The sequence below is a fragment of the Puma concolor genome, chromosome D3 (assembly GCF_028749965.1).
Source record: "Puma concolor isolate L17-30 chromosome D3, mPumCon1.1.hap2, whole genome shotgun sequence".
Classification (NCBI taxonomy): domain Eukaryota; kingdom Metazoa; phylum Chordata; class Mammalia; order Carnivora; family Felidae; genus Puma; species Puma concolor.
The window spans coordinates 222,036-236,220 of record NC_141678.1 but is presented as its reverse complement, the minus strand read 5'-3'; the positions used below and the strand labels follow the sequence as shown (position 1 = coordinate 236,220).

Here is a 14,185-nt window from a genome sequence, read left to right as displayed (position 1 = left end):
TGTGGTGTGAGAACATACTTCCTATGATTTTGTTTACTTTGTTCAGATCTCCCTGTGACGTCTCAAGTACCTGCCATAATTTTACAATGTCTTCAGGGAATGACTCTGGTCAAGGAGGCACTTTTTGCACTTTCTGGAAACGTTTGTTTTCATTTCTGTTGTTGCTTGTGTGTTTTCTCTAGTCATCTCCCACTTCCTTTCTGATTTGAAAACCTTTGTGGTTGGTGATGTGGGAAAAATCATAGGACCTGATTTGACAGAATTGTTTGTCAGTTCAGGAAATAGCCAACTGCAGGAGTCTCCTGTGTTTCTGGTGAGTCAGAGGCATCTTTTAGTCCAAAGATTTTACCTTTACTTTTGTTTTGTCTGAATCTCTGAAATATTTGTGATCCTGGACTTTATTATGGCTATTGGACTAGACAAAAAAGAATTGCAAGTAAATGGTGCATTGGTTATTAAATTAAAACAAGCCTGCCATTTCCATTATTGAAGGTGAGTAGTTTGGTATCTGTTTCATAGAATGGAAACAGAGCTTTTGGTCAAAAATAACCACTAAAAAATCTACTTTAATTCTCTTCCGTGGAAATGGTTGTTGAAATATCAGCAAGTAGAAAGGAAAGTCTTTCTATAGGTTATTCTACTTCTAAGTTTTTAGTATGTTAGGCCATGGCTACACTAGGCACAGCACCTCCTGTCTGCTGTTAACAACCATGTACCCATCTGCCCGGTGCCTGGATTTTATTTTATGTTGACCCAAACCCCAAACACTGTATATCTTCAAAATCCCCCTTTCCCCCTCACATCCACAAGTTAATGTTCCCAGTTTGTTTGTCTCTTTGTGCACACCCATCACGTTTGCAAGCCTTCTGATCTGAATAAATATGAGGCAAGGACCTTATTTGGGGCTCTTGTCTTTTTTCTGGACATTAGTCATCTCTCATTTGAATCCTGCATCTGCTCTTTTGCTGACCAAAAGAGAACTTTAGACTTAGAGTCTATGGCACACCCCTATGTTTACTGCAGCATTATTTACAATAGCCAAATTGTGGAAGCAGTCCAAGTGTCCATCCATAGATAAGTGGGTGAAGAAGAGGTGATATATACATTAACACACACACACACACACACACACACACACACACACGAATATTACTCAGCCAAAAAAGGAATGAAATCTTGCCATGTGCAACAACACAGATTGATAGAGAGGATATAATGCTAAGTGAAAGATAAATACCATATGATTTCACTCATGTGTGGAATCTAAGAAACAGAACAAATGAGCAAAGGGGGGAAAAAGAGAGAGACGAAGCAAGAAACAGATTCCTAACTTTAGAGAACAAAGTGATGGTTACCAGAGGGGAGGTGGGTGGCGGGATGGGAGAAATAGGTGATGGGTATTAAAGAGTACACTTACCAGGATGAGCCCTGAGTAATGTACAGCATTGTTGAATCCCGATATGTGCACCTGAATCAAATATAACACTGTATGTTAATTATACTAGAATTGCAACACTTACAAAAATAATTTATTTTGCTGAACCACCCTTTATTATAATGCCACATTGGATTATGATTTTGACATTGTTGTCACGAGCTACACTTTTATAAAAAATATTGTTTCTACATCAAATTTAATTTTCTTTATCCCTCTTCTAGGTAGAATCGAGTATATGAAGGTAAGATTTCAGGCTTCTATTTTCCTTGTAATCTATTGTTTTTAAATCTCTTTTTAAAGGAATAAAAAGCCTGACGTGTGGCTCGATCTCACAAACCATGAGATCATGACCTGAGGCACAATCAAGAGTTTATGCTCAACCGACTGAGCCACCCAGGTGACCTTTAATCTTTTCTTAATACAGCTGTTCACTGTGGTTTCTAATTCAGCTAGAAATAAAGACATTTACTTATCAGGTCTAGTTTGCCCCTTAACTCTTTACAGTGACTTTTCCTTGTTTGCATCCTAAGTGACAACACAGATTGAGTTGCCATCAACTGAGACAGGTGACCAAGTAGAGGAAGAAATCAGACAATTAGAGAGAAGTGGATGAGTTTAACTCTGGTCAGAAATGTTTAAGAATCCAGTGGCAGGAGTATTTTGGTGTGACCTGCCTACTGGGGGAAATGTACAGATTAAGGTACTATCTGAGCCTGTCAAGAAGCTAAAGGCTTAGAGAAGAGGTCAGATATTGCCAGGCCACGTGTGTGTCACTAAAGAGGTTTAAACATGTGTTATGAGTCCTGGGTGGAGAGACCCTCTAATGTCAGTGGAGAGTGAGTGGAAGTGAACAAGATGCCAAATGGGGCTAATGGATTGTGTATGGGCTTCGTGGACTGTGCTGATTAAGTGACCCAGCACATAGTGGGCCCTCAAATGCTGGTGTTGCTATGAGGAATACAGCACTGCTGGTATAGAGAAGGGTGACCTCAGGGCAGCAGAGCTCTCACATTGTACAAATAGAAGGTAAGCTTGCAGCTTAGGACCAAACAATAGAATTCAATGCCTGTCAGAAGATTCTGGAGTACTGGGCCCTGTTCTAGGTGCTTTCCATGTGCTATCCACGTCTAAGGTGAGTGTTTCCTGCATGCATGGTGTTTACCAGTAATGCAGGTGGTAAGGTTTGCATCTTGGGCTTTCACCCTCTTGGATTTGGGGAGATGAGGAGTTATGCAGGGTTCTAGCTACTAAGTAGTAAAGCTGAGATTTTACCCAAGTGTGTTTGATTCCAAGGCCACATGCACCTGAGCATCCCACCCTGGTTCCCATGGACGGGACCCTGTGGAGCAGCAGAAAGACATTGGAGGCCTCCCAAACGAGTGACATTTAGAATAATTTCTCTCTCAGTATTTGTTTAAATGTTTATTTATTTTGAGAAAGAGAGTCTGTGCATGAGTGGTAGAGGGGCAGAGAGAGAAGGAGAGAGAGAATCTTAAGCAGCCTCCATGCTGTCAGTATAGAGCCTCACATGGGCTCAATCTCACTGATTGTGAGACCATGACCTGGGTCAAAATCAACTGATCACGCACCCAGGAGCCCGACTCTCTTGTTATAGTTTTTGTTATTGTTGTTTTTATTGTTATGTATGTATGTACCCATTTATTTAAAAGATATATTTATTTTTGAGAGGGATGAGGGTGCAAGCGAGGAGGGGGCAGAGGGAGACGAGGACAGAAGATCCCAAGCAGGCTCTGTGTTGACAGCAGCGAGCCTGATATGGGCTGGAACTGGTGAGCTGTAAGATGATGACCTGTACTGAAGTTGGATCTCAACTGACTGAGCCACCCAAGAATCCCTTTCTTTATTTTTAAAGTGTGAGTGAAAGTGGGGGAAAACCTGGAAGAAATTAGGTAGGTTATTTTTTCTTTTTAACTTTTGTTTTTAAAGTAATTGCACTGATTTGTTTATTTGATAATGAAAGACAGGGTATAAGTATGTACGATACTTGATTTTTCTCCATTTCTCCTGTGGTAATGTCAGAGCAATTTGAACTGTTCATATATTCTAAGAAGAATGTTGCTTAATGATGGCATATTAGGGGACACCTGGGTGACTCAGTCGTTTGTTTATCTGAATTTTGATTTTGGCTCAGGAAATGATCACAGGGTCATGGGATCGAGCTCTGCCTTGGACTCTGCACTGAGCCTGGAATATGCTTAAGATTCTCTCTCTCTCTCCTGACTCTTCACCCACTCATGTATTCTCTATCTCTAAAAGAAAAGAGAGAGAGAGAGAGAGAGAGAGAGAGAGAAAGGAGAGAAAGGAGAGAAAGAGAGAAAGGAAAATAAAATGCCACTAACTAAAACTTACTTTCTTCAGGGACCACAGTAATGCTAAAATGTTATATGTGACCAAAGTGGCAGATCATGTGCCTTTTCTGTTGACACAATGGGCAATTTGATTTTACTGGTTTTGGTACTAATCTTAAGAGATTGCTCTTTTATCTTTTTGGTTAAGTTAGATCAAATTTCTGAGAAGATTAAGTACTACATGAAGGAAAATGCAAAACGTGTAGAAAAAAAATCTATTTGTGAATAGCAGGTACAACCACTCCCCCCCCCCCTTTTTTTCATTTTCATGATTTCACCTGGAATTGTGTTCACTTATGGTTCACTGATTTTGCCATCTCCTCTTTCATCCTGATGTCCATTTCATTCCATTCTCTACCAGGTTAAATTCAAAGCAATCATCACATATGTAAAATACCACATCCTTTATTTCTGTAATTACCCACAAGAGATAGGTTTTTATGTCAGCATAATTAATATTTTTGAATTCTGAATCCTTTATTACATATTTGTGTAGGTCAATGGAGCAAAGAAATGTGCTCAAGAAACCATGTGGCAAAATAATCTTCCCTCTTATGAAGCACATAGACGTAAGATAAAAATCCCTTCTTTGTCCTGCGGCGCCTGGGTGGCTCAGTTGGTTAAACATCCAACTCTTGGTTTCAGCTCGGGTCATGATCTCATGGTTCATGAGGTTGAGCCCTGATCAGGCTCCATGTTGATGGTGGGGAGCCTGCTTGGGATTCTCTCCCTCTGTCTCTGTCTGCCCTTCCCCTGCTCGCTCTCTCTGTCTCTCTCTCAAAAAACAAATTTAAAAAAGTATTAAAATCCCTTCTTTTAGGGATGTCCTTTAAAAATGGCAGTAAAATTAAGGAGTAAGTATTCCTGATGACTATGAAGAATAACCGTGAGACACTTGAGCACACTAATGAATTTTTTAATGACATCATTCCAAGTGTGCACGCTTTGTCGCAATCTGAGAGAAATCAGAATATCAAGAATAGGGGCTTCCTGAGTTACCATAATTTGATGCTTGAGCCCTTTTGGTCATTGGGTGATTTGAGCCCCTCAACCTTCCATGCTGTTCACTGCTGTTTCAAGCAGGAACACCACAGTACCTCTTTTAGGTAGGAGTGAGGCAGAATTTGTTTTCATAACCCTGGCTTAATTTTTTATATCATTCAGTGCTGCCAGGAGAGAGCACTAGAGGTTTCTTGCCATGTTGAACAGTTGTGTTCCACTTAATTCAGAGAATTTTGAAGGTGAATCTGGTGACAATATTTCTCTTCTGTAAAGAAAAGTCATTCATTGAGCTGTTTGGCTTGAAAGATTTTATACTTTCTTCACTTTTTCATTGTCATCCAGTCACAGTTCCATTGTCTCGAAACCAAGATAGTTGCTCTGAAACACTGACACCTTCCACCGTTCTCTTCATCCTTTATTTCTGTATGTGTCTGGCTTTTCTCTTTGGCCCAAACTGGATCGACTGTTTTTAATGATACAAGGACTGACTGTGGGGTATGCTCTGTTGAAAATGCTTCTTTGTGACACATTGTCCAGTGTTTGTTTGGAAAGCCTAGCACACATTTTGTTTCTATATTATTTGCAAATCAGGGAAAGGAAAAATCTACAAAGAATTTGAAAGGTGCTATTTTAGTAAACACTTCAGAAGTTTCAGAAGTAAATTCCCTTTATTTCCTACAGGATTTCCATTGTACACTTTAGCTTTGAAGAAAAACAAATCTTTCATGTCTTAGAATATTTGATTTATATGTTATCTACTGAGTGATCTTCTTTTTGGGAAGAAGTCATGAATGAGAATGTTTTGCTCAGGTTCACCTCTCCCTTAATGAAGTTGATACCAGCGAAGTGAAATCGAAGTTTGAAAAACAGCCTCTGCAGAAAGAAAATTCTCAGCTTAAGATTCCAAAGAATCAGGTAACAAAATTTACTATCAATGTTATATAAATCAGAGAACTGAACATCATTACTTTCTTTTTAAGTTTCTCTTCTTTGTGATAAAATACATGCATTAGAAAGTTTCCCATCATAAACATTTAAGTGTACATTTTAGTATTGATAAGTACATTTGCTATACTGTACGTTCTTCTATAGTCATTCCACCTTTCTCAAATCTGTCTTAAAGTCAGGAGATACTACTGCACGCAACAAGGATTTGATGCAGGGAGACTTGACGTCTAATAGTGTAACCTGAAATAGGTGTTACTTTAGGGGGGAGAAAACCGCACTTGGTAGAATGAGTTTGCTCTGGAAAGTAAAAAGTGGCTTCCTGCCTTGGGAATCTTGTCCTTTATCCTCTCCCCCCTCATGGCTGCACTCGTGGGAAAAGGTGTGCACACTCAAGTAAATTGTTTTATGCTTGACAGGCAGCAAAAGGGAACTGGGGGACTACTGTGACGCACTTAGGTGTGTGAAAGGGGCAAAGGACGCCAAATGGGACACGCTGAAGAAAAATGTAGATGTTCGTGTTGGAATGTATGGACAAAGACAGAAGCTCACAGAAGAGTAAGACTTTCAGGAGTTAATTGTTACAAACACTGTTGTAAGGACGAATGTGTCAGACAGTGGGGATAATTTGCTTTCTTTGAGCACATTTAACACCAACCATACTTTTACCATAGTAACCAGTAAAGAATTGTGTTTCTCCCTTCTGCCTTGATTTCTGTGATCTGCACCTTCCTTCCCTTTGTGGAAACCTCAGGTTCATTTTCATTGTCCTTTACATTTCAGCCCCATCGTAGCGACATATGTATGTATATTTTTGGTCAAACTCTAGACATTGGGTAGGAAATATTGGGAGGAGAATTCAGGTGTACTGTGATGGTATCTTGTTGAAGATGAGATGGGAGTTTATGTCTGATAGGAGATCAGGGGTGCTGGCACTACTGAAACCTGTGAACTCAGTTTTCCTTCCTTTCCCTCTTTCCCTTCCCTTCCCTTCCCTTCCCTTCCCTTCCCTTCCCTTCCCATCCCATCCCATCCCGTCCCATCCCTTCCCCTCCCCACATTCCTTTTCCAGGAGACAATACTCTGAAGGTGGGCAATTCACATGATTTTCTTTTTGTCAGTGTATTTTGCATTCTTCTCAACTGGTGTCTTTGAGGCAGGTGGCAGGAGTTCTCTTGTGAACTGTAGATATGTCCAGTAGGCCATTGTACAATGCTAATGACACCACGTCCAAGAAAGATGTCTCCATGGCAATGTCATGGCCTGAGCCTTGATTGAAATTTCAGGGCTCTTGGGAGAAATCAGACAAGTCAGAAACCCCTGCGTCATCCTTATGTGTTTAGTTGTGATGAGTTGGCCAGGCTTGGTTTTGTACGTTGAAAAGAAATATGCTTATGCCATCCCAATCACAAGAGCCTGAGACTGGGAGGGCACTTAGTGCATCTCATGTGAGCTTTTTATATTTATGTGATGTATTGATGAGTAGGAATAGAGAGCTGTGAAGAGAAACTCAGAGTTGCCGAAGACTTGCCAGCACGCTGGAGTTTGAGTTTGTTTAGTCCCTTAATTGGGGGGGGGGGCGTCAATGCTTCCCCCTGGTTGTGTTTGTGGATCTGTGCACTTATGGGGAAGGGGAGAGGGGACATTTGAGTCCTGCATTCAGGTTTCAGGGAGGGAAGAAAGGCAGAATTTTACATGGGCTACCAGGTAATGTATGTTTCTTTCCCCTCGTAGGAAGCTGGGACTGAAAGAATGGGAGCAGGTGGAAGGGGAGAAGCAGCTGTCAGCCACAGAGGAGAAAGTGAAATTCGCTGCAGAAGAGCTTCGGAACTACAAGTGAGTTCAGCTCCTACCAGCAGCTCACACAACAGCCATTGTATTACTTTGAAACTTTGTACAGTGTTTAGAGCCAAGTAACACACAAATATACACATTCAGGAGACTTTCATTTCTATGGAGACTTCAAGAGAGATGTGACATTTTCCAGATGTTAAGTTAAAAATATTAATCTAAACAAGTTAAGTCACTGAGGATTTCCTGATCCGCAATGCTGGCCAGACTATGTGGAAATGTGGTTCCTGAACATGTTTCTGGAGGTGCGGGAAATGATTACAAATCTCAGGAAGCAGTTTGGTTGAGGATGAATCACATTGACAAGTATGACCATCCCATTTTAGAGACCCACTTGTTGTAACCATGAGAACTATGATAAGGATACAAGGAAAAGAGATTTGAGCTTTACAATGAAAGATCCTCATTATAGAATTAGGGAGCTGTCACCACAGGTAAGGAGACCGTGTCAATGTGGAGCCCCACAGGCATTAAATAATAAATCCAAGATGATGTAGCGATGGCTTTGAGCTTTCTGTACTCTCCTCCTCATGTGAAATGTGTCTTATATGATTGGGTCATGTGTATGAGAATTCAGTTCTTGTGATGGGAACCTGGGCCAATTAACATCACGCTCAACATGGTGCTTCATCTGATGATAGCCATTGCACGCCCAGGAGAAGAGTAGAAGAAACACAAGAACAGCTGCAGCAGTCAGAGCTCACCTTCGGACACCAGGTAGACTGCACTCTGCCTAGCAGTTCCTGAGTGCTTCAGCACCTAACGCAGATGATTATATCGGGACACTGAATGTCTCCACAGGGGTTTTATTGATGTGCTGACTCTTTCAGATTGCTCTTTGTGAGAAGGCATTTCAGGACAACTGGGTAAGAATGTTTTTCTCTCCTCCTCTTGTGCGCACACTGCCACAGCTAAACATGGATGTGTTTCTCTCTTGAGCTCGGGGCTCATGATCTGGAGAGGGCAGTGGTTGAGCAGAGCAGGGAGGTCATCTACCTGAAACGCAGGTACAGGATTTTGACATATTTCTTTTTCTTTTAAGGGCGCTGTGAGGTTAAAATTCTAAACCGTTTGGTGTCCAGTGGAGGCTTGGGTGTGGTAACTCTTAGTGAAACAGATTCATCTCGATCTTTAAGACTGGAAGTCATCCAAAGACAGAGGCTTCCAGAGGAATTCATGAGGCACAAACCAATGGCACGAGGACCTGACAAGGAGATACCTCCATGGAAAGGTATGGAGCATATTGTGAAATGCAGTAGCTTAACTTCTGCGGCAACATCCGCACAATCGGCTTCTTGTTCCAGTGGGTGTAATTGTTTGCTCTCATGAAAACAGTCCCAGGTGGTTATAGAGGGCACAGGTTGTCTCCCAGTGGTGACAGGACACTAGTTCCCTCAGATGCCCCAGCCAGCAGGGCTCTTTGGGTTTGTCCCTTGTGAGTGGTGAAGCTCACGCCCCTCCACTGACTGTGGGCCCCCCTGAAACCTCCCAGTTACACTTAACAGGAGAGTGGGTGCTAGAACGATCATGGGTCAGCGCCCCTTCCACCTTGAGACAATGTAGAAGGCTGTTTCTTTTGTTTCACATGAATAACGTGAATAATAGCATGGATTGGAGGCTGTATGTCCTGATGAGCTTTCTTGATTTGGCTTTTGGATAAATGCCCATAGAAAATATGCTTTGTCTAAAGAAAGCAGACATTTCTTCCTCTGTTTAGAGGTTCCTTTATTCTTTAATTTTTTTTGTGTGTTGTGAACTATAGTACTCCATTAGCAAAGTAAATCCTTATGAAATTTCACTCCTCTAATGTTATTTTATTACATTGAATATTACAATGAATCTTTACAGTTCATTACACATAGAATTAACCTTTCGCTTCCTCATTACTATAGTATTAGTCTCTTCAAGGCCATTTCTTTTCATGAATACTTACATAATCCCTTGTCAGATACATAAGGCAGATGATATATACAGTAAACCACTTGAAAAATCCCACCCATGCCTTGTGGAAAAGGACAGTGTGCTGTTGATGCTGACGTTTACTGACATTATCCTAACTAAGCCACTCATATTTTAAATTTTAATCTGTGATAAATTGTTATTTCCCATGATGTGTTTTAGGAAACCCTTGTTTTAGTGTTGATTTCCAATGAATTGAGCCCTGACCTGTCTGCAGTTGTTGATCATCGAATATTCAAACAAAGCCTTCTGGTGCCTTCCTCAAGGCTCCCTTGAGTCCCAAGGGGTCATCACCTGTGCCATGTGGAAAACCCTCTGTTTCTGGTAAGGGACCTGATTGTAGGAAGCAGTGCACGATGGTGGAGGAAGGCACGGAGGTTTTTTTTTTTTTTTTTCCACCCAGTCTATGCAAATCAGAATAAACCTCCATCCCTTCTTTGCTCTCTATCAAATGCAGAACCTGGTGCAGCTTCTGCGAGGAACAAGAATTCTGTCCCTACTATGGACACAGAGAAGGTCAAGGGAAATAATGTGACCATTTTTAGTTGTCACTCTCTCTCTGGAATCTTTTGTCTCTTTATACAACACTGTCTCCTAGTCTTGTCTCTAGGTTGTGTGTTCTGAGATATATCTTCGGTGTTGTTTACTTTACAAACAGTAAAAGTCTTTCCCAAGAGCCTACAGGCCTCTCTCTTCTTAGCTTGTTTGTCATCTTTGGTGGTGCCTCCAGCAGCCATAAGTGTTTAGAGGCTGAGGACCACAGGGCAGTCACTGTGTGTTTGTGGAAATAACATGAGGAAGATGACATCTCACTCCACACTTACATCTCCTGTCCTGGCTCACTTTTTCTAGACCTCCTTTCATGGGAATATTCCTGAAAACTGAAACAGTATTATTGTTGTTATTTTACTCATTTTCCATCTAGAGTTAGTCATTAACCTGTTTAGAACATTCATTGTGATCCCCACTAACTGAAAAACATGAAAAGCCCTACTTTCTGAGATGTGCTTAGCAATTTTGAATGCTCTTATTCAAAGGTTATTTTTCCCCTAAAATTTACAGTACATCAGTTTTCCCATTTCTTTTGGGAATGTGCTTTTGCAGAGTCACTACAGCTGTTCGAGTAGTAAAAATATTATGAATTCTCAGGGAAGACATATTTGCAGTAGAACACTGTTCTGGTAGAACAGTGAGGAACCCTGCATTAATCCAGATGTTGTGGACTTTTCCCACCTACCAGCTACCTCACAGTAGCACCAATCCAGGAGGGAGCTGGGGTGAAACTTATGATGTCCTTTATTCCTCCCAGTGTTTTCTCTTCTTTTATTTTAATTTTTTGCAAGGTTTGTTTATGTTTTTGGCAGGAGAGAGAGAGACAGAACAAAAGCGAGAATGGGGCAGAGAGAAAGAGAGAGAGAGGGAGACACAGAATCCAAAGCAGTCTCCAGGCTCTGAGCTCTCAGCCCAGAACCTGATGAGAGGCTCAAACTCACAACCCATGAGATCACGACCTGAGCCGAAGTCAGACACTTAACCGACTGAGCCACCCAGGTGCTCCTCTTCCCACTGTTTCCTTAGTGAGGGATGGGCAGGGCAGAGGTCGATGACATGATACACTTTCCTCCCTCACCACCAAGGCAGGGTTGGTTCTGGCTATTTCCAGGCATCTGGCTCTTTCCAGGTCCTCAGCCCATGCATTCTGCCCTTGAGCCCCTGATGCCTGCAGGGCCCTCTGTCCTCCCAGGTTGTGGAGGCAACCAGCTCTCCAGCAACTTTGAGGTCATGGCTGGGCCACCAAGGGCTCAAGTTCTGGTTGTCCACATGCTTCCCAGGAGTGGCTTGGAACAGCAATGCTGCAGTAAATGTCAGCATTAGCAGCTTCTGTAAATAGGATTCTCATACACTGCGATCAGGGCCTGGGCTAAAACATGATAGGAGAGAGGGGGACACAGGACTTGTGGTGCCCTGCTTCATGGACAGGGCTGCACAGAGCGGAAGGATGAGGGCCTGGGGAGAGGCAGAGAAAGAGACAGGCAGGGAGAGAAACACTGAGTCAGTGATGGGGGAATTGGACATGTCTGAGAGAGTGAGAGGAAGAAACAGGGAGACAGGAGTAGAGAGAAGTAGAGACAAAGAGGAGGCAAGGAGGAAAGGATGGAGCTGGTCACAGTGTGTGGAGGGGGTGATGGGCCACGCAGGAGGGGCTCTGTGACTATGCTCTTAGTGTTAGAGGGAAAAAGAGTAGGAAACCTGGGCATGACAGTTCCGAGTGCAAGGCTCCAACCTCACTGGGACAACCTCTGTATAGGCCATTGTCCCTGGGAAGATGTGTGCCCCTCATTTTGTCTGGCGTGTTGGGACCCAGTCTCAGGATCAGTCATGGAGAGAAATGGCTTGAGGCAGAGTGTGCAGCTAGTTAGCAGGTAAAGTCCAGAGTGTGCCCCATGGGGAGGTAACCATCATCTGTCTTCCCCACTGCCCCCAGTCCCTGCTCCATTTCCCCTTGCTTGAGCACAACCTTCTTTATGTTCCAAAACCAGGCATCAGGCTTTGGGCTGTCCTCCAAGTCTGCAGCCAGGAACTTGGAAAGATGGATTATTGATCTCAACCGAAAGTATTTGAGAATAAGGTCCGTATTCTCCTTCTGGAACTGTGACGGAACCAGGCTGGAATGCTGGTGGAAAAACCAAGGGGCATTCGGAGATCTTGGTGGATTGGAGATTTGTTTAACACTTGCCGGCTCAGGGGAGACCATACTCCAAAGATCTGAGCCCCAAATGCGAGCGGGAAGGGTAATTTATAGTTATCAGCCTCCATATTTGTTGGGGAGGGGGGCGGTTGGTTTTCGAGCGTGCAGCAAACAAAGGAAGAACCTGGAGGAGGGGTCTCTAAGTTAGAGACCAGAGTCTGTTTTAGTCCAATCAGCCACCTTTGGTGTACTTTATCCACTTCTCCAACTTTCCCCACTTTGATGCCTGTAAGAAAAAAGTTTTAGTAGGCATCACCTTTCAATTTTACAGGTTGGTACTCTCAGAAGGCTAAGATATGTGCAGTAGTTTGGCAAGGAACAGTGTTTCAATAAAATGTACCATGGCATTCAGTATACAGGGGTCAATGGATACAAGTAAAATTATGGAGAGGAAGGGCCTGGCCAGGGCAGGAACCAGAATGCCCAATCTGTGAGATCCCATCCTTTCCATTGATTGATATTTTCCTGTTGTCTATGTTGAATTCTTTCCTTGAGTTCCTTAACCTTAGTTGTAACTATTCCTGACTGGTTTATGAAATAGCAACATTCCTCCCCCAGAAAGATGCAAATCCCTCCCCTTTCTGATGAAAGGAGGTCGAGGGCTCACCTATTTGGGAGGGTCATTGCCACCAGAGAGTTTATTTGGCTTTGTAAGGCTACCAGCGAGTTTGCCACATGTTCCATGTCTTCATTTAACTCTTGAGATAGTCTATGGTATAGTCCTACGGATGAACCTATGCCCCCTCTTGCAGTTCCTATTCCCGTCGCAATTCTTGCTCCTATCAGAACGGGTAGCAGGATTGCCGGTTTAGCCCAGGACTTGGGGCCAAAGGCTGTTAGGAGCTGATCTTCAGTGTACCTGGATATCTCTGGGGTTAGGAAGATGGAATAGCATATCTGAGTCCAGTTAGCCTCTAAGCATGAGTAGGCTGAATTAGAACATAGATAGAACACCCTAGTGGTTGAATATAGGGTTATATTCTTCTTTAAGGTTATATTTCCTCCGTATAGAGAGGTACCATTCATACCTTCAGGGACTGTACAGATTAGATTGTTGGCATTTGTGAGACAGATCCCAGTGGCCAGGGGTCCAATTAAGACAGAAGTGTTGGTTTTGAGATTTTCAGGAGCTTCCCAGGTCAAAGGGAGAGGAGTGGCTAAGTAAGCCCTCCAGCTGAGGGGCAAGCACATCCAGCAAGTTTAGGTGTGATTACCTATTTTATGGAGGACTTCTAGAGTAGTGTCAGTCCAATGTTGGAGTGGGGAATTGGTAAGCATCTGATTGGAGGCTGAAAGTCTCAAACCCTGGTAGGCTGCCAGGGAGTGGTCACCTTTATGGCTTATATCACCCTGTCCTGAGTATCCTTTATAACCTTTTGAAGGGCCCTGTCTTGCATCCCTTACCCGTCCAAGATCCCCCATTGAGGAAGATAAGTGTAGCAAGATTTCTTAACCTTGTGGAAGCCCTTGTTTCAGCATGGGTTCCTGACATTTTGGGTTATCTCTATGGTCCAATACTTAGTTTTTGGGGCACTGGGCGACTGACAGAGAGTGTCTGTTTTTCCCACATAGCAATCTTTGTGGAGGAAAGTGAAGGGTGAAGGCACAGAATGCCCTTGACTCACTTATTGTTATATAACAATCCTGGGGGCAAAGTGGGTAAGCGGCAATTGTGAGGGTGAGAGACGTTATCATAATATATAGGCAATACTTAATAATTCTCCCATCCAGAGGAGGTTTGTGAGATCCAGCATGCATCTTTTATCCCATGTCCAGCTTGTTGGTACAGTTGCTATCAGCCCAACAGTAAGAAGTAAGATCAGGGCTATGACACCAGTAAGGGGAAAGGGCTGGCAGAGTTGCATCCAAACC

At 42.9% G+C, this 14,185-nt stretch overlaps 1 long non-coding RNA gene across 1 annotated transcript; it reads left to right on the top strand.

Moving 5' to 3' along the window:
* Positions 1–566: 566 nt before the first annotated feature.
* On the top strand, positions 567–8,101 carry LOC147575208 (uncharacterized). Its single transcript, XR_015242136.1, has 4 exons — positions 567–4,039; positions 5,620–5,724; positions 6,174–6,312; positions 7,489–8,101. It is a non-coding gene; the product is annotated as an uncharacterized LOC147575208 (long non-coding RNA).
* Positions 8,102–14,185: the final 6,084 nt, after the last annotated feature.